This window comes from Nomia melanderi, chromosome 13 (assembly GCF_051020985.1).
Source record: "Nomia melanderi isolate GNS246 chromosome 13, iyNomMela1, whole genome shotgun sequence".
Taxonomy (NCBI): domain Eukaryota; kingdom Metazoa; phylum Arthropoda; class Insecta; order Hymenoptera; family Halictidae; genus Nomia; species Nomia melanderi.
Genome location: NC_135011.1, coordinates 9091913 through 9112018, shown reverse-complemented (window position 1 = coordinate 9112018; position 20106 = coordinate 9091913). Strand labels below are relative to the sequence as shown.

The 20106-nt window shown below is 32.6% G+C and overlaps 2 protein-coding genes across 4 annotated transcripts in view; one reads left to right on the top strand and one right to left on the bottom strand.

Moving 5' to 3' along the window:
• The window catches only part of LOC116432296 (nicotinamide mononucleotide adenylyltransferase), a 98247-nt gene that overhangs the window by 43385 nt on the left and 34756 nt on the right, over positions 1 to 20106 (bottom strand). The gene's annotated exons all lie outside the window — the stretch shown is intronic.
• Positions 2390 to 20106, top strand: part of LOC116432313 (ABC transporter G family member 20) — a 34527-nt gene continuing 16810 nt past the window's right edge. For 2 of the 3 annotated variants that reach the window (XM_031988963.2, XM_031988962.2), the window contains exon 1: positions 2390 to 3092. The gene's annotated coding sequence lies outside the window, so the exon portion shown is untranslated. Of the gene's footprint in view, positions 3093 to 19270; positions 19287 to 20106 lie in introns of those variants that run through there. The other variant, XM_031988964.2, reaches the window with a different exon arrangement.

The following is a 20106-nucleotide window of genomic DNA, read 5'->3' as shown; positions in this document are numbered from 1 at the left end:
ATCTTAAAGAAAACATTTTCGATTTGTATAATTAATAGTTTTTTAAATTTAAATGAAGAGAAACTAAATTCTGTAATATGTTCTAGAACTAATTTTAGAAATAAAATTTTCTATTTTTACAAGATAAATTAAATAAGCATCAAACCATCCCTTAATTAAGAAGTGGAAACCTAGCGGTGAATCGCTGGTACTCATTGATGACAGTAGTTTGATGATTCAATTGTAGATGACGCGAGCAGTTTGCGACTACAATGAATGGTAGATTTCTTCTTTAACGATTGTTCATAAGTCATGATTATAAACACATTTTATTTAGTATTTTAAATTTAATCATGTTGTCGCCAACGAGATGTAGGATATATTGAACATGCAATTATTACCAACAAGAAATAGGAATAGATCCAACGCGTTAAAAGTTTTCGTGACTTACGTCGAACTGTTTTATCGTTCTAGAAATGCAAGACTGATTACAGCGACCTCTTCTCATATTAGATAGGCAACTAAAAAAGTAACCACTGAAGCAGGGTTGAAAGTATGAACAAGGTGTAAGAATAAACTTAACACCCATTACAATTTTCCACTATGAAAACATCCAATACTTTCCAAATATTATTCTTATATATATTTGTTCCGTATATCTTTCAATTTACGAAGTTATCATCATTACTTTCAACGATTTTCTTCCATTTTCCAGGCAAATATTAAAGATTTCAAAATGGCGATGAAATGCTTTTAAAAATAAATCAAATGAAAACACATCGAATCAATGTTTAAATCTAATATATATAATAGTGGAATCAAGGAATTATTTTAATAATATATCTAGACATAAATGTATAATTTCATGTATTTATTTAATGTACAGCATTGAAAACCTTATAGTTAAAATAACGAAAAAATTGGTATCTCAAAGATATCTAACTCCATTTAAAAGTTATTTATTCTAAATCAGAAGATAAGCAAAAACGAATTTAAATTTATACTCAATAAATTAAAATCATTAAAACGTGTCATTAGCAAACCACAAAATTATACATATGTCAAGCATCCTCTACTCTAAAAAATATAGTCCATTGTAGGTGTCAAAGAATCTTAACACTATGAATATTGAAAGGTCCATAACATCTCAGTCATGAAAAATAAAATTCTACGAAATTTTCTTTATTCACAAATCAATAACCAAAATAAATAACAGAGAACTTAAATAAAATAACAGTATAAACAACTGCAGTAAAATAAGTTCCAAAAAACAACAACTAAAAAAATTTTATGAAACTACATATTTAAAGAGTCAATTATTAAATTTCTTAACTCCGTTCCATCTTTTTCTCTTTTGAATTGTTTTTTTAGACTAAATTCATAACTAATATCACCATGTATAAAAATTAGACATTAAATTTCATCAAATTATTCCAAAAATCTGCATCACGAACTTCATTCGTCGTTACACATAATAAGTCATTATTATATATTATACACATAATAACACATAATAAATTCGGGAACATTAAAAGAAAAAGGAAGTACATCATTTAAACCCACACACGATTTACTTAACACGATAATGGTCATGGTGGTCACCGATAACTGGAGCTTCCAAATTGCTTGGAAACAATCATAATAAGAAAAGTAATGTCACATAAAAACATTTAGTAACGTAATATTCTCAATCGAGGAATAAAAAGAAAAAATCAGGAATAGGTAATTCCGATTCGTCTGGTAGTTTTAGTGTTAACCCCGTGCACTCATATATTATGCTGGAAATAGCAATACAAATTCATTATAAAACGCTGAAAATTGTTTTTAAAAGTACCACACTTAAAAATATGAAAAAATTTTAATCTTATTATAATAATAAATAAAACAAATACAAAACCTTTAATTTTACCGCGTAAATTACTTCAATTCATTCCTCTAAAAATAAATACAAGTTCACACCCAACAACATTGAAAATAAATAAAGTACAAAGGGTTAACACGTTGAATGCCATAGGGGTCACAGGTGACTCCCGACCAAATCGAATTATTATAGTTCACTCAATTAAACGATGATCATATGAAAACATTTCTATATTATAAATAATGCTACCTAATACGCTGACATTCGGTTAGATGAATGTAGAATAGTAATAATGCAATTCGATTAAATGATTTAATATTATATTTTTTCCGTTCTATCTATTTTCCTCTATGAAATCGTGTGACGTTCAACATGTTAAACACTCGATAGTCCCAGCCACTACTGAATCGCCCAAAACAAGAGAAAGACGTGTTCCCCTTCCAAGGAATCCGGTGCCAAGCACTATCGACACCTTTCATAGAGACCACATGCACAAGAGGCTTGCCGATTCATAGATCCCCCACCCCGCACCGTTTTAAGTTAGACTTGATCTTGATTTCCCAAAGTGTACGACGGCCACGGCAGTCGGGTGGTCGACGTCGTGACGTACAGACCTCACAGGAATTCGGCTCGTAGTGGAAATAATGCGTCTCATCCCGCTGTCAACGTTGTCATGACATACATCCGCGGCGACTGTTCACGGTTTCAACGATTGATCGTTAGGAATCCACGACCGGCAGTACGCTTCGAGCGATCGCAGCGAGGCTCTAGCTCGTATCTCGCACGAGTGCGCATAGGATACTCGACATATAAACATCGGGTGGTGAGATCGATACGCGCCAGTTTCGGTACGACAGGATTCCGCGCCGAAAACGCTGCCGCGACCGCCAGAAGAGGTTTAGGGACGCAGTGAGCAAACGTGTTCTGTGTTCGAGAAAGTTGTCTACGTCGGAAGAGGATCGCGACGATAAGAAGGAAAGAACAGGAAGAAAGGAACGTGGATCTCAAGTGCGGACACACAACGTCGCCTTCCGTATTTCGAGTTGTCTTTGACATTAACCCGGTTCCCGCGCCGCGCGCAAGATACACTTCCGCAGTGCCCACGAGTGAACTCCCACCCTGGAACTGGCCGAGTGATCGAGATCGATTTTCGGTCGAAGGAAGCGAATTCGACGATTGGACCGCGCGAGCCGGCTCGAAAATTTGAAACAGAACGCGTGACTGGCTTTTCAAAGAGAATTGTGTGCTGAAGGTAAGTCTGTTTGGAGTTTCTTTTTTCATTGATTGGAAGGTGATTTGATTTATTTAGTCTTGATTCGGGTATTATTTCGACCTGAATTAAGATTAATTTTAACTGTGATTTTTTTAAGGGGTGAGTGAAGGTTAATACGTTGACCGTCATAGTTACTGATGACCGAAGCTGACAAATTGATTGATGGTGATTGTAAAAAGAAAACTAATGTCGAATTAAAATATTTAGTTATATAAGTACAGTTGGGAGATGACTTGTGTCTAGCGGAATGGTATAGGAACAGGTGTCTTTCTGGTTCAAAGTATTATAGTTTTGATAGGTTGCGTGTAACAGTGTTGGCGAATAATAAATTAGCGATCGAAGATCTTAGGAATTAGAACATGACACCGACAGAGAACTGGGCGAGGAAAATAAAAACTGATATAGGCGAATTCTTCGACGTAGCTATTAAGCGATCGCCTAGCAGTAAGTAAATATTAAATAGTAGTGTAACTTAAAAACAATGACATTAATTTTAGTACCATTTGTCTTTATTATAAAAAAATAAATAATATTATACGGAACACTGAAAATTCTCGTGGCAGTCATCGTGATAATTATAAAGAATTAACGGATATTAATTACGAGTAATAATTAACTCCCGCTACCACCATTTGTTTCAGCGACAACCTTTCAGTTGAAATATTCTATTGAAAAATGTTGTAAATAAAATATCGAAAGAATGAAACTAATTGGAATTATCGAGTTTTTAAATATAATATCATATTTTGTAACTTTAAATGACAATATCTGTAGCATTAATTTCATTTTATTTTTGTAAAGTATGGTATCGCGGCCGTTACAAATATGTGATGTTGATAGCAAATGTGTTAATTGTATGAAAGTCACATAAATCCAGTAAAAAAATGTCAAGCGATGCGATCATGTCGTTTTCCAAATTTTAAGCAGAAAATGATAGAAAAGTGAAAATAAATAATAAAACGAATTCATCTCGATTCTATAAACTTATAAATTGGCATTTTTAAGTTTTAATTAAGAGAAATACGATCAAACTGTCTAATATTAAAACAATTAAATCCTTTATCATATAAAATAAGTTAATTAAAAAATATAACACTTAAGAAGTGTAATTTTTAAGTGATAACGGACTTCAATAACAAGTATTTGAATTTTTCAATAAATCTCCAGGAAAGGTCCACTTGATTTTACATATCGTTGTTATATTTATGAATTTCGATTATAGGGACACTAAATCTAATGTCATTCGCGGAAAAAATGTAATATACATATCTAGAAATGAGGAATTGATAAGTGAGAGAAGCAGAGGGCAATAAATAAAGTTATTAACTACCTGACAAGGAAAAAGAATATCTAATAGCTTTCTCCTATTCTTCAGAATGAACATTTATTTTGCATAACAAATAAACGATTTCAATGGACTAGGTAAAATATGTCCAATCTTTTTGCTTGTTTGATTATGGACGTTGTGGTGGGGGGGGGGGGGGGGGGGCTGTCATTAGAAAATTCCAAAATTTGCATTGCCGTATATTTGATAGAAATTATTTAGTTCTTTTTTATATGAAATTCCTCTCAATTTAAAGACTAATCAGTGAAAATAGGTTTTCAAAAATGTCTGTTTTTAATAGTTACACGAATAGTTATTTTAATAGCGGTACTAATATTATTAATTAATATTATTAATGGTAATATTATTAGTAATATTAGTATTGTAGTAATATTAGTAATTATATGAATATCAATATTAATTGTAATACTAACACTAATACTAAAGTGTATATAAATATTTCCAAATATTTCACAAAGAAGTAAAATTCTACGGCAGAAGCAGCCTTGAATATTCATGAATCCGGTGAAAATTACAATTACCTCGCAATTTACGAACCATCCCAATCAACTTTCATTAATTGCAATTAATCGGTTTCCACAGCCCCAAGTGGAACAAACATTCAGAAAGTAGTTAGTAATAAGCGCTTAATAACAGCCTCCTTGTAATTGACACAGTTAATTATAATTACACCAAAGAATTCGACCAATTTATCTTTCCATGAACAGACCTTTATCTATCCGAATGTTCTGCTCAAAGTCAAGAAAAAAATCTTCCAAAGACCGTGAATCTTTCGCGAGAATAGCAAGTCTCATCGATGATGGTGCCACGGTGGAAGAACATTAGGAAGCGTTGCATAATAGAAGAAACGAGGAAGAGGGCACTTAGCTTGCCACCTAATTCATGGCGCATAAAGGATACTGCAAACATTATTGAGAACCGTAAAATTTACGTGATAACCGGTGTTTTAATTCATTATCCTCCACCACCGGAATTACGACGATCGACAAGTATCATCGAAGCTGTAATCTTTGGAAATACACTACGAAACGTTGCGTAATGGAGCACAATATATAAGAAAAACAACACTTTGGTTTCGACTCAAAGTCGAACATAGCCTGCCAACTATTTGCGTTAATGAACTGACTCATGGCGTAAGAAATATTCAATCGACCTACAAAAACAAAGACGATAACCTATAAACTTCACTATTTTCTTTTCTCGTACCTTTTGCTTCATAAAACACTGAATATGTCTTAATTCAAAGTCCTAACCGCGCGTCATAGAATTTCAAGTAGCCTTAATAGCAACGTGGCCTGCGTTTTGAGATATTTATGCTTCTGAATTTTTAATGGAGTTCTTCAAGGATCACTGCGAATAATTAACTTATTTCACTCGATTAAGGTGTAAAATTTGATAGTTGAAACCCTTAATTACTTCTTTATGCACATAGTTTTATTATCATTCTTCTACTTGTTATTTAGCAGAATTAATTGCGTTGACAAACGAATGGCTCAATCGAATTTCTTAATTCATTCGTGGGAATTATGTACAAAATGGTATTCTGTATACGAAAGAAACAAGCAAATTAAAATAACAGTAATTGTCTTTAAAACTGTATTCGAACTATATAATAATCACGGTTGCAAGTGCAACGACTGCTGCAGCAAACTGTAAACGATATTAACGCTGTAGCCACAATCGCAACCCCAATTAGTATGGATATTAAAACCGCAGCCGCAATCGTAGACAAATACATCCTGAGATCTTAAATACATCCCTGGCTGTAGCCACGATAGCGACCAGTAACGCAGCCTCATAATCTCAAGTCAGGATTGAAATCGCAAACCGTATTAATACTGGGGCTATAACCGTAATCAACGTAAAAGTAACAACCGCAACCGCAATCTCTGCAGAGAACGGATCTATGACCGTAACCTGAAGTCACATAAAAACTGTAACTGTAGTTTCAACTGGTACGAAACTGTTACTTTTGAATGTTATATAAGGTGTAATTGAAGGGTTCGATGGATGAAGATGTTATGCAAGATTCCTGTGAGAATTTTAATCCTAGATTAGCACAAAATGATAAAACACAGAGAAGACGAAGGACTTTCACAGAATAAGCTTGAATTCAGTTTCTTTGAAACTTCATGTTTGTAACATGCTGTAACCGTTCACTTTGAATGCCTTGATGTAAATTTGTTGTAATGAAATTATGAGTCCAACTGGTAAAATTAGGTTATACAGGCATGATTGTGCATGATCTGGCATGATGTGTAAATAAAGCACAATGAAAGAGATACGAGTTACAGTTCCAATCAGAATTGAGAAAAATAAATAATCATAATCAGTTTTAGTTGTTTTTTATCTTTCTATTAAAATTATTCAGATCATTTATGAATATATTCAGGAACTTTCTGTTGTGACTAATTTACAATTTGACAAGTGGTTTCATTCTGAACTCTGATCAGTGATCAATCGATCAAAGTACATACATACATAGATACGACCATGTACTTTGTCATTAAAAATTAATCGAAAAAAGAGAAAAATTATAGGTAAAACTCTATGGCTATGTTTGCTTTGAAGCATAATAATTAAGAACAGAAGAATAATATTTAGTTCGCATTCGCAAGCATTGGGGAATATTTATGTTTGTTGAATTCTGTTTAATACTGAAACTGCCGCACAACTCAAAATTACCTATTCTTGATTTCTTCTTTTACAATCACTGAGAAGATACAAGTGTTTCTCAGAAAAATGCCTAAGGAAATTGATTTAGCGTTGTACGAATTAACGCTAAACGTACCAAACAGTTAAATTGACTTTTTGAAATTCCTCTATAGCAACTTCAAAAGAGCCCCTATCGAGACTTTAATCGATTTACAATTCAGTTTACGTATTGCTAAATCAATTTCCTGAATAATTTCTCAGAGAAATGTCTACTATCTTTTTAATAATTGCAACAAAAAGAAATCAGCAATGGATTATTTTGTCCAGACTGGCAATTTAGTATTAAAATATAAGCTAATGAAATTCTCAATAAATTGAAAAAACTTTGTAAGGTCGGGGGAACATTTTTTGAAAATAAACGTCTTTTATCTGTATTAAAATATAAGCTAATGAAATTCTCAATAAATACACTCATATAATATTCCCGGAAAAATAAAAGGAAATTAATTTGTCTGTTGGATAATCCCTTGTTAAAATCTTCGCCACGAGTCTCATACGTTATTACAAGTCAAAGGAATATTTTTAAGTGAATATTTTTCGACTGTCTTTGTAAGGGAGATACATGTTTGCCGCTGCAACTCTTGTATACGATGCAAAACGCCCACTATGATACCGGTGTATAATTTATATCTTTTATAAATATGCACTTTTTATAAAAATACTTGATGCATTATACGCTAAGTAATTTTCAATCAATTAAAAATTTAGCTGGCTATGCAGTCTTTACAATCTTATGCACTCCTTTATAATCTTACTAGAATGATTTACTTAATTTTCATGTAAGTCAATGCCTTAGAATATACTCATGTTATATATGTTTTTCAAATTATTCACAAGTAATAATTTGTTCCCATTATTGTATAACATAACGATTTGAAATATATTTCACAATTAGTAAAAATACATCATTTTCTTACTAAAGGATAGTGAAGTTGATTCTGCAATCATTTCACTGGCTAGATTCTGTATTGCAATGCTGCATCATACCGCGCTGCAACGCTTCGACGAATGAAAAGAAAGTTTTCCTCTCGATTTTCTCGTTGTGAACTTAATTTGGACTATTCCACGAAAGAAGGGGAAAAATATATAATTTAATTTGCTCGCATAACGCGCTTCTTTTCCTTTAATATCAAATTTTAGTGTTTTAAGTAATTTGATCAAATGAATATTTATTTAGAAAAAATCTGAGTCGTCATAATTGAAAGGAAAAATTAATTTTGTTAAGAATTTCGATTATTCTGTAGTTCCAATATAGAACATGCAGCTGATAAATAAAAATGTTAATACGAAATGATGTCTTTAGATATTTCTGATGTAATTGTCTTATAAAATATAATAAGGAACTGTAAAAAAAGTTACTAAGTCGAATAGTACGAAAACTTACATTATCAAATAGCAAACGTGCATTTCTGGACTTTTAAAAATAGTCTCTCATATACTTCATGCATCAATTTAATGTATCTCTTTAACAATAACAAAAAATATATTCTCCGAAAAGAATTAGATCAACAATCGGAAGTTTCAAAAATTTACACCGAATTCCAGGAAATATCTTACCTCTTAAAACCTGGGAATCTGATCTCTGCTAATACGTTTACTTATCGCTATAAGAACGTACGCGATCGAAAAGTCTCCTAGTTTAGCGCGTAAAGGCCCCTATACACGATGAGACTCATGTCGGGACATGTTTCAGGATAAACGATAGAAGTTTTCTTCACTTTCTCTACAATATGAAATAAAAATATATCAATCTATACAGAAAGTGAAAAAGATTCGAGCTATGTCCCAAGACAAATCTCAAATGCATCATATATACAAATATACACATATCGAACAAACGTTGTAAAAATCTCAAGACCTCGGAGTTTAACAGCTGTGGTTAGAAGACTCAGAATTCAATACAATTCGAATCATCGAAGCCTCTGGGCTCAACCTTGAAGACTAAGTCTTGAAAGTTCAGAGTTCTATAAAGCTCAAGTACTCAAAGCTTCTAGACTCTACCTTAAAAATTAAGACTCGAAGGCTCAGAGTTTTATAAAGCTCAAGTTTTCAAAGCTTCTAGACTCAACCTTACAAATTAATTCTTGAAAGCTGAGAGTTTCATAAATCTCAAGTAGTTAAAGCTTCTAGGCTCAACCTTAACAATTAAATCTTTGAAAGCTCAGAGTTCTATAAAGCTCAAGTCTTCAAAGCTTCTAGGCTCAACCTTAACAATTAAGTCTTCGGAACTTCAAGGTTTAACCTTGAAGCTTGAAAGCCCATATCTGAGCCTTAAGAGTCTTTAACATTGAAGCAATTATGCTCGAAAATGTGCGGTATTAATGCAGTCTCCAAACTTTAAAGACTCGACCATTGAACATTTCTGATTTACAGATAAAGCCTTGTGTCCTAATCGTAAGAACTCGAAATCTTAAGGCAACAGCTTTCAAGACCCAAAACTTGCCCCATCGTTTGCCCTGCAGACAAATCTCATCGTGTATAGGGGCCTTAAAGTAATCCATCGTGGAGCATAAAACACATCGGTCACGTGCCATCCGAAAACCCGTTCCAGCGCTATTTTACTTTCTTCCAATGGCGCGATCCACGAAAGTGACGTAAAAATGAGGGAGCCGGCCGCGCGCGCCGGCCGGAATGGAACACGCTCGAAAACTAATCGAGAGACGGTGTTCCGTGCCGCGCGCCGCCGCGCCGCGTCCTTTCGACGCGAATTTCTCCGGTGAATTTACTTTCTACACTCGCCTATTTTCGTCGGCTAGTGCCCCGCACGGATTCTGCGTCTTACTTACGCCGGAAATAAGAACGCGAGCCGACAGCCCATACGGAGCGTTCACCGCAGGATGCTTTTCTCGCGGTGACCGAGTTCCTCTCGTGAGAAGACTATCGGTACTCATCTACACGATCCGCTCGGAATTATCACGGACGTACGCTCACATCGCAGATAATGAGCGAGCGAGAGTTGCCGAATGCGATCACCTTGATTATACCTTGGTTTCTTTCTTACTTCGCGTTTCATTCTCCTCCCTCTACAGTAGAAAACAAAAGTATTCGAGCGGCAAAATCGTAGGCACGAGACGCGCTGTTGGATTAATGGCAAAGTAATTATGGTTTTCGGACCTATTATCGAGTTTGACTTGTTAGCCAGGTGATATTTCTAGTATAAACTCTGGCTAAGATGTAATATGAGATGAGTAGGAGTAATTTCATCGATATTTTGTGATAATGAACGTTGGAACAAGGCTTGTGTTAATAGGGATCCCGTGATTCGATAAGGTGTGAGAGTAAATCGGAGTAATCTATAATGCAGTCAAGTAAACTAAGTCTTCCTTTTTTAATACTTTTTTAATGGAATAAATGTCAGTGAATGTATTTAATAATAAATTAAGAACTTAACTTTATCAATGGAATGTTTCTTCAACAAAATGGATCTTGAACAAGATCAGCTGGATCATATGAATAATGTTTCATTTCAAATTTGTGCTGATGCTGCGAAGTTGCATTCCTCCTAAATATGAAATTTTTATGAATCACTTCGCTTGTTGATCGACAAACTTTGCACCTAATTCTCGTTAGAAGTTTTGTTTATTTTTAATAGTGCAAAGCGTGACTGTTTTGTAATCTTAGTGATATTGAGTATATACTGAAGTTAACGACTTCGAACTTCGCTTCTGAATTTTTAGTTAGAAATGTTCATGGGACTTACACAACTTTAAAACTAGACCGATACCTGTTATTTTAATTTCACGATTACGATACCCATCGAAATGACAGATGTCGGTTCCGTTATTTCGCAATTATTGATATGCTAAAAATGTTAAATATTCGAAATAATTTTAAAGATAATATTGTTACAATGTAATTTTAAAGATAATATTGTTACAATGTAATTTTAAAGATAATATTGTTACAATGTAATTTTAAAGATAATATTGTTACAATTTAATTTTAAAGATAGTATTGTTACAATTTAAGCTTATAGATAATATTGTAATAATTTCATTTTAATGATAATATTGTTACAATTTTTATAAAGATTACATATTAATCATATAAAATGCTCGGTAGTTCTAATGTTAATGGGCAGAGAAAACAAATTCGAACAAATCAATTAAAGATATTTTTGCTTATAAAATGCCATATTGCACAATACATTTACGCAACAACATAATCTAAAATAAATACCAATAATTGAAGTCGCAGAAACGCAATGTAAATCATATTCTCAGTTCTTAAATCAAATTAGCAATACACATTCGAACAGCTGTTAGAAGTGTAATTAGTTCTCGCCCCAGTTTATTTGTGACTATTAATGTGCATAGTATAAAGACAAAATGTCGGAAGACAAGTTGTTCGAACGTCATCAACCGTTTAGAAATCATGATTCTTTTTTCTTACATTTTCTCTGCCTTACTACATCTGTTTCTCGATGAATATATATTCATTCAGATGAATACATTCATTTAAATAGTAAAAATATTATTTTTATATTTTTTCCTTTTATAAAAAAATAAGCTTTGCAATAGAGTATCCTCCATTTTATATATTGGATTAATTAACACAGCAATGAGTACATATTATAATTGTCAAAACAATGATAAGTATATTGTTGAGGAACCTTTTTCGTTCGCCAAATCACAGCATCATAAGATTTCTTAAATCATACGGACATAATCTCTGAACGTAGGATATATACATATTCATAACGCTTTCGCTAGTACAGCCATACATTCAATGTATCCAGCATGTCGCACATAATTCAGGTGATAAATTATTGCACGGTAGACTCAGTTGTTGCCGATGCATGGCGATTTCTTATTTTACGATTATATAAATCATTTACAAACAATTTACAATTAACATTCGCAACATTCCTTTGTAATATTACAATTATATTTTACTACTCTTCCTGCTGTGAATTGCAACACCAACAAAAAAAAAACTTTCGCTTTTCTTATTAACAATCCTTTCCTTAACCACACCTACAATTAGCAGAATAATATACATAATTTAGAGGGTGTTTTACTAGAATTCTTTTAGAGCACATTGTAAAAATGTTGCTCCTTTAATTCTAATTAAAGGGTTAAGATAGTAGACAGATGGATAAAATTATAAAAAAGCAATTTAATGGCAAGTATCTAAGACAAATCGATTCAACAAAACAAAGTTATAAAATTTTGTTATAGTTAAAAGTTGTTTCACAAAAAAATAATGAATGTTTCTAATGACAAATATTGTTAAATATGAAAGGTTAATGAAAAAAACAGCATAACAGCTATAGCAGTTGCCAGTAACCATAGCAATTGTTGTGATCTTAACCCTTATGCAAACATTCAAGCATCAGTGTACCCATTTATAAATTTCCCTCGCTACAATGTGTTACAATGTGTTACATTTCCATACAAATTTCATTAAACTATTTCAAATCCCTATTTTCAAAGCCCTCTACACCGATTTCCACTTTCAAAATAAAAAGTCTATCAAAAACTACTGCAATATTCAAGTTCAAAGAAATGTAAACATTTCAATTGTCCACATAGGAAGAAAAACACTATTTAAAAGAAAACATTACACGAATGAAATCCCGTATATTTCTAGCCAAGTCAACTCCAAGACCTAAAGTTTCATCCTTAACATTTAGCCAACCGAATGGGGAGATCTCCCACTTTCCCCTTAGCCTTTTATTCTGTCTACTATTTCTATTGTTATTTAGTAAGTCTTGAACTAGGGTTGTCTGCAATTCAACAAATAGTTTCTTTTATTAATTAAAGTTAACTAAAAAGGTTACAGTTGTACTTTTTAGGGGGTTGCCTAAGTGCTAACAATAAAACTACCAAACAGTTAAGTTGACTTTTCAAAAAATCTTTATAAAAACTCCAAAAGTACATCTACTAAGACTTTAACATTAAAACTACCGGGCAATTAAATTACCATTTTGAAATTCGTCTATACAATCTTCAAGAGTACATCGATATACATTTAAACCTTGATTGATATACAATTCAGTTTGCGCATAGCTAAACCAATTTTTTTAATAATTTCTCAGAGAAATGTCAGTTGCCTTTTTAACAATTGCAAGAAGAAAGACTCAGGGACAGCTCCTTTTGATCCGTCTGGTAGTTTTAAGGTTAATTAATGTACAATTAAGTTTGCGTATTGCTAAATCAATTTCGTTAATAATTCCTCGGAGACGCATCTGTTATCTTTGTAATAACTGCAAGAAGAAGAAATCGGGAATGAATTAATTTGATCCATCTGGTAATTTCAGTGTTAAGGAAATTAGATTCCACCGAATGGGTCGATCAATGGCGGCCTTCACACGCTCAGCAATCTCCGGGATGTTATGAGAGCATGTTACACCATCGGTCCACTGTTCGCTCATATATGCCAAGCTAGCTCGAAATTGTCGCTCGTAACACTTTCTTCGCGCTTTCGTAACCCGGAGCCTTGAAACCAACTAGAACCGTCGCTCTACGAAACCAACTATCGTTTCTGGGGAAAATCGGCCTTTTTATCGATAAAAACGTAAACCGGCTAGGCACCTGAGCCTCGCGGGAAACTGCGTCACTGTCGATCACCGTATCAAATCACGCCTCGGGAAAAACGAACGACACATGAGATCGCCGTAAATTTTCCAGCACAGCCCATTATCAGGATTTGCATAAACTTACGAAGTTTATCGTTTCAGACGATTCCCAGCGGCGAACTGTCTAGTCAGGGATGACGTGTTTAACGCGCCAGCTGTCACAAAAAGCTCGAGCGATTTAGATAACACATATTTGTTCGTAGCAAGGATAAACAGGAAGAATTAGAATCCATTTTGAAACGTAATTAAAAAACTTTTCATTGAATTTAAATTAAATAATGAAATTAAAATTCTTTAAATTAAAAAGGAATCTGTTTGAATTTGATAGAATTTCTTTGGACCTCGATTTTTTAAACATTTTTACGTGGATTTTAGTATTTTGGTATTTTGGAATTTAGTAATAGTAAAAGTTGGATAAATCTAGATAATGTGGTTAGTACTGTAAGGGTTACCAGGTTTATCGAACGCATTCATTTTACGCATAGTAAATTTTGTGTTAAATTATTATTAAATTGAGAATTATCACCTCTTAAAGGGGATTTCTGTGTAGTATGTAAAAATCTGATTGTCTCGTGATGAACACTGATAGTTTTATATGGATATTGGTGAATATGTTCAATGTTTACATTTGTTGTAATACGAGAAATAAAGGTATATATATATTTGCAATGTAAAGAAAAGTTTTAATGTATTATTCATTTATATTTTTTATTGCACAATGAACTGTCTACAAAATGTGATATTTAAAGAATGACTATGTAAGCTTGTTAAGAGGTAGTCACTTGACTTAATAATGCATGCATTTCGACGCAGTAGTGACTGTAGAAAGAACGAGGACAGGTCGTACAAGTCCTTCAATTACAGATTATTAAAAATATATTATTTTCTGCATTTAAAACATTTAAAGAAAAAATCGTTTATTGTTGCTTGTGTCTTTAAGCGTCATATTGATGATTAATTTTTTTTTGTAATACAGATATTATTGTCTAAAAAAAGTTGGGATTAATTAACATTAATATTGGCTTGTTCGGAGGTTATATTATAACTATTCCTTACAGAATGTTGGGATATTTTTATTATTATTATTATTTTTAATACTGGAATAATGTACGCAATTATTTACAATGAATGTTTCAAATTGCGTACAAAGCAATATTGTAATAAATTTTTTAAAATCTAAAAGAATATTTTATTTTAAACATACTATTTACAATCTCTAATAGAATGTTATTTCCTCGTTTGATTTCAGTGTTTGTAAAGTAGCGTGTACAAATAAGTGGTTATGCGCAGGTACATAGAGCTTTAAGTATGCACATGTTTTATGCATTGTAGCAAAGATATATGTACCAAACATATGTACAAAGGTACAAAAACAAGTAGGTAAAAACACATGCTATTTGAATATAGTTGTTTTTTAATGCTAGTGATTTATAATCTTCGGTTTGTTCACTTAATTGCTCTGCGTTACGTCAATATCGATTCAGATTCGTTAGATAGATTTCAATCAGAAATAGTGAATGAAAAAATTAATAATTTATTTATAAACTGAAATAATGCATTAGATTCCTGTCATCAATATTTAAGTTTTCAAGCAAATACAAATTTACAGGGTACGTAATATTTTTCTTCTTCCTGGAAAATCATTAATCAATTGCAGAAGCTTATACGAATTAATATCTTTGCGGAAAAGCCTAAAAAACTCGAACACGAAAGAAACGTTCCCGCGCAATAAATTCAAAATAATATGGAACTGCATTAAATTCGTTGAAATTTGTTTTTTAAACTTTTCTGTACATTTTTGTTTCAAGGTAGTACGAACTTCCGTAATCTAATTACTAATGATAAATTGCTTGTATTAGCTGTCAAACTTCTTCAGTTAGACAATATTCTCATATTATTGTATAATAGTATAAATAATAATATATTACACATAATAATCAATATATAATAATACAAATATTATATGTAAACATAATTTATAATATTACAAATTACTGTATAATTATTATGTTCAATCATATAATTATTTACAGTATATGATTGTTATTAAATATCCATATTCCTTTAACATTATTACCAGAATTCTCCTCAACATTAAAGCTACTGAGCAATTAAATTGACTGTTTGAAATTTCTCTATAGAAATTCAGAATGCATCTATCGAAACTTTAATCGATTTACAATTTAGTTTACGTATTGCTATATCAATTTCTTGAATAATTTTTCACAGAAACAACTGTTATCTACTTAATAATCACAAAAAGAAGAAATCAGGAATGCATCATTTTGTCACATCTGGTAACTTTAGTGTCAAATTTTCTGAAAAACAAGTTGAACAATCAAATTTCTTAATATAGATAGGCCACAAAATATTATTTTTTCATGGTTTACCATTGAACATATTTGTTTTTCATGATTCAAAAGCAATTTGTTGCAAATTAATTTTTTCCTTAGAATAGTTATTATTTTTCTATCAAAGTACGTGAGTTCTTAATATGGAACACGTTCCATATTATGTGTACATTCTTTATTAACCCTTCCCAGTACAATTTAATCATGAAAAATTGTGCATAATAGAAGTGTTTTATTTTTATTAAGCAAACAACATGTACACGTTTTCCTAATTAAAAGAATATTAATTAAAAGTACTCTGGCAAGTTACCACTAACTATTATGCCAATTTATTCTCAATTAGGAACTGCACAAATTTTGTACATGTAAAAACATGTTACCTGTAACTTTAGTCACCTGACAAACGTAGCTCGTCAATGTACGATTTGCCACGAAAAACCAACGACGAACTGTACTCGTCATTTTACCGTCAAGGATTAATATTACGTGTTACCATTAATTCATTGCATACTCTCACGTGTCGAGCGCCGACTCAATCGATTCCCAGCCGAGCATTAATTCGATCGTAGGTTGAGTTCAGAACATTGACCCAAGTTACACTTTTTCCTGGAACTCGTTGCACGTGCAACGCTTCGCGCATCATAGGCTGCGTGCATACGAGACTTTGGTCGTCCCTTCATAACGGTAGAATATCTCGCTGTGGTAGTTACCTGTGTTGGAACTGGACTCTGTCGATCTTGCTTAGAATGTACACGAACCAGTGGGTCGAGATTGGGTGAAGGTAGCAGCCGCTCGTAAAGTGCAGCCGTTCTTCCGTTCGATCGTTACGACTGGATTTATTTACCACAGAGGAATCTATACACCTATACGTTTCGTGATATAATCGCAGGCATCGTAAAACGTGTTTTTATTGAGTTCACCAATATGCAACGCGCAAGTTTCTTAATCTGTATGATAATGAAACTTAAGACATTGTGTCTTTTTTCCACGGTTACAATGGCAGTGAATAGTTACTGAACGACCATTACTATTGAGTAGGACATAGATCAACATTGCTCTCGGTCAGATACAGAGATTGTCTTTTTGGATTACCATCATCCATTGGTTAAGATCTGCGAAGAAAATTTCATGAATCTACTGCACCTCTTTTTTTATATGTAATTTATTCTGATTCCAATCAAATGAAATATGATAGCTTTATTTCGCAATTTTGAAATGCATTCTGAACACATGATTGCGAGTTTACCGAACGATAGGAGCTGTTTCGAAATAATTGGAAGTTTTAATGGAGACCATAAATTAGTTTTTGAAACTTTCAATGCAATTTAGAAAGACAAAGATGCAAAGAAAGATATTTTGCAAAAATATAAATTTGTATATGTGTATGTTAAGGTGAGAATGTTTCTCTGTTACTAGTGTGTATTATGAGTCTGGTACATATTATTTATTTATAACCTGTGAATTCGTCTGGTGACAACATGTTTTAATTCTATGTGTTTGAAATTAATTAATTTACTTCCAAAGGAAACAATTCAAGTTTTATTCATCCAATAAACACTTTATTAACACTGAGAGTATCAGATGCGTCGAAATGGTCTATTTCAAATTTCTATTCTCACAATAAATGGTGAAATACACATGCTCCTCTAATCATTAATTAAACTAATTTACTAATGAACGTTCGAAAACAATAGCCAATCAAAATCTTAATAAAAACACTCATATCCATAAATTCTATAAGAAATAGAACTCGATTAATCTATCTTTTCCGTGGCCTTGCCGTTAATTAATCTTGTATTATCCATTCTGTTCAATAACAATCGCTGATCGATCTATCATAACAAAAACGTTACATTAATAATTCCATTTAAACAACAACTAAACATACTGCTACGAGTTTAACAAAAAGTACTCTATAAACACGCATACCCGACAAAAAGAAAACTCCCGCAAAAACGTTTGAAAAAGTTATTTTATCGTTGGTATATTCAATTCCGTAATAAATGAAATAAATTCTTTAATCCTTAATATTTATGAAATAGTCAGCAAAAACTTGTCTGCTCGTGAGGAAGAAGTTTTTTACATAAAAGGTGAAGGTACTTCCGGGAGGCGTAAGCATATGATACACTATAGACTGCGCATTAACGAAGCTATTAGCTGCGTTAAGATTTCTTGGAAGCGGTCCGAAGATCGATAGAAAAATCAGCTTCCGGTTGGTTTGCCAATGGAAAAAAAGACCGACAACCTACGCTAGATGGCTCGCGTAATGCGATTTCCTTGACCGGTTGTGATGCAAAACGATTTAGAAGAAGCGAGATTGCACACGAGAAGAACCATTTAATTCCGTCGTGATAACGGAGCGAGACCAGTCGTTCCTACAATCACTTTCACGTGTACGAAACCGATACCGTTTATTGACATTATTTTATCCATACATGAGAACCACACTTTCACCATTTAATTGGATCTTTCAACTATTTCCGTTGCCGAAAATTCTTCAACCCATCGTCCGCTGAGTTCTCTTTTCGATTAACCTTTCGTCGACGGTGTTTTGATCTGTTTTAACGCTGAACGAGCCGGCACTCTACCTACCGATCATATTTTCGCGAAACGAATATAAGTGATTGTTGATTTAACTCTTTGTAGGCGAATGTCGATATTTCGGCGAGAAGAAATGTTCATATTTGGATGATTAAGTCGCGGACAAATGATTGAATTACTCGAACAGCAAGACATCAGCACGTAGTTTCCTACTGCTCAATCAATTGATGTATAATTTAGCTTCATTTGCCGAATATGTTAAGTGCTGTGAAGTAAGCATAAATAACATGACTATGGAGTGTTTTCGTGGAATGTGTAACATTTAGTTTTTCAATTCGGAAAAGTACTAAACATCGGATAGAAGAAATTGAAAAGTTATGTGCTTTTAAAAGCTAATAATTACAAAAATAGTACTGAGTGGAACGTAATGAAATACCACCAATTAAACGACTAACCCATTGCTTGCAAAATATCGTTGAAAGTGATTGGTTTTATAATGTCCAATAAAAACGGCCAATGTGCGTTTATTGGGATTTTACGCAGTTTTCATTGCAACGTGAGCAAGATCAAGTAAATTCATTTTGTAATTTTCTAAGAAACTGTGTTTATGATCTTGGCAGCCATAAAGCAAGAAATCGCAAGTAAGTTATTGTTACCTATTTCATATTTTTAATATCAAAAAATATTTTTGTCAAACATGAAACAATAAAAATGTAGATTTTAAGTTAGCAGTGTGCAGTTTATTCTTCCAAAAACACGAATTCAGCAATAGAATTGCTTCACTACTTTCAATTTTAGAAAGACTTAATTTAGATATAATCGAACTAGTAACAATAAAAATTATTTATACATTTACATTGAATTAGATATATTATAGATTTGTATTAGATTAATTATAGAATGTTTAGATTACCACTTCGAAAAGACGATCATAATTTTTCAAAATCCCATCACTTATGCTGGTGTGAAGAAATTAATCCACATGATATCTTCATTTTTATATTCATGGTGATACGATAGCCTCTTTCTGTTTTCATCATTCATCATTACAATATTATGCACGGAGGCAATAGTATTTAATTAGCTTAATCTAACCCTAACCCTAACACGATTTACTCAATCATCTGCTATAATCACGCGCAATTCATTATTCGATTCCATTATTAAATCAAATCGAAGTCTCAGCAGCAGACAAGTTTTCTTGGTATTTAGCCCTTTGTGACGAAGTGTTTGCAGCATACAATTTGTCTATTATTTGTGTAATTTGCAATGCGATTTCAATTTTCAAACACGCTTTGGTTCTAGGAGAAAGGTTTAATTATTACTTTGAAGAAAAGAAATTGAATTTAAATTGTGAGAATACATATTCATTATGTCCTATACAATATCTCAAACCTTATTTAATTATGAAATTTTTGTTGTTGTCTCTATATAATTATTAATATTATATTAGACACTATA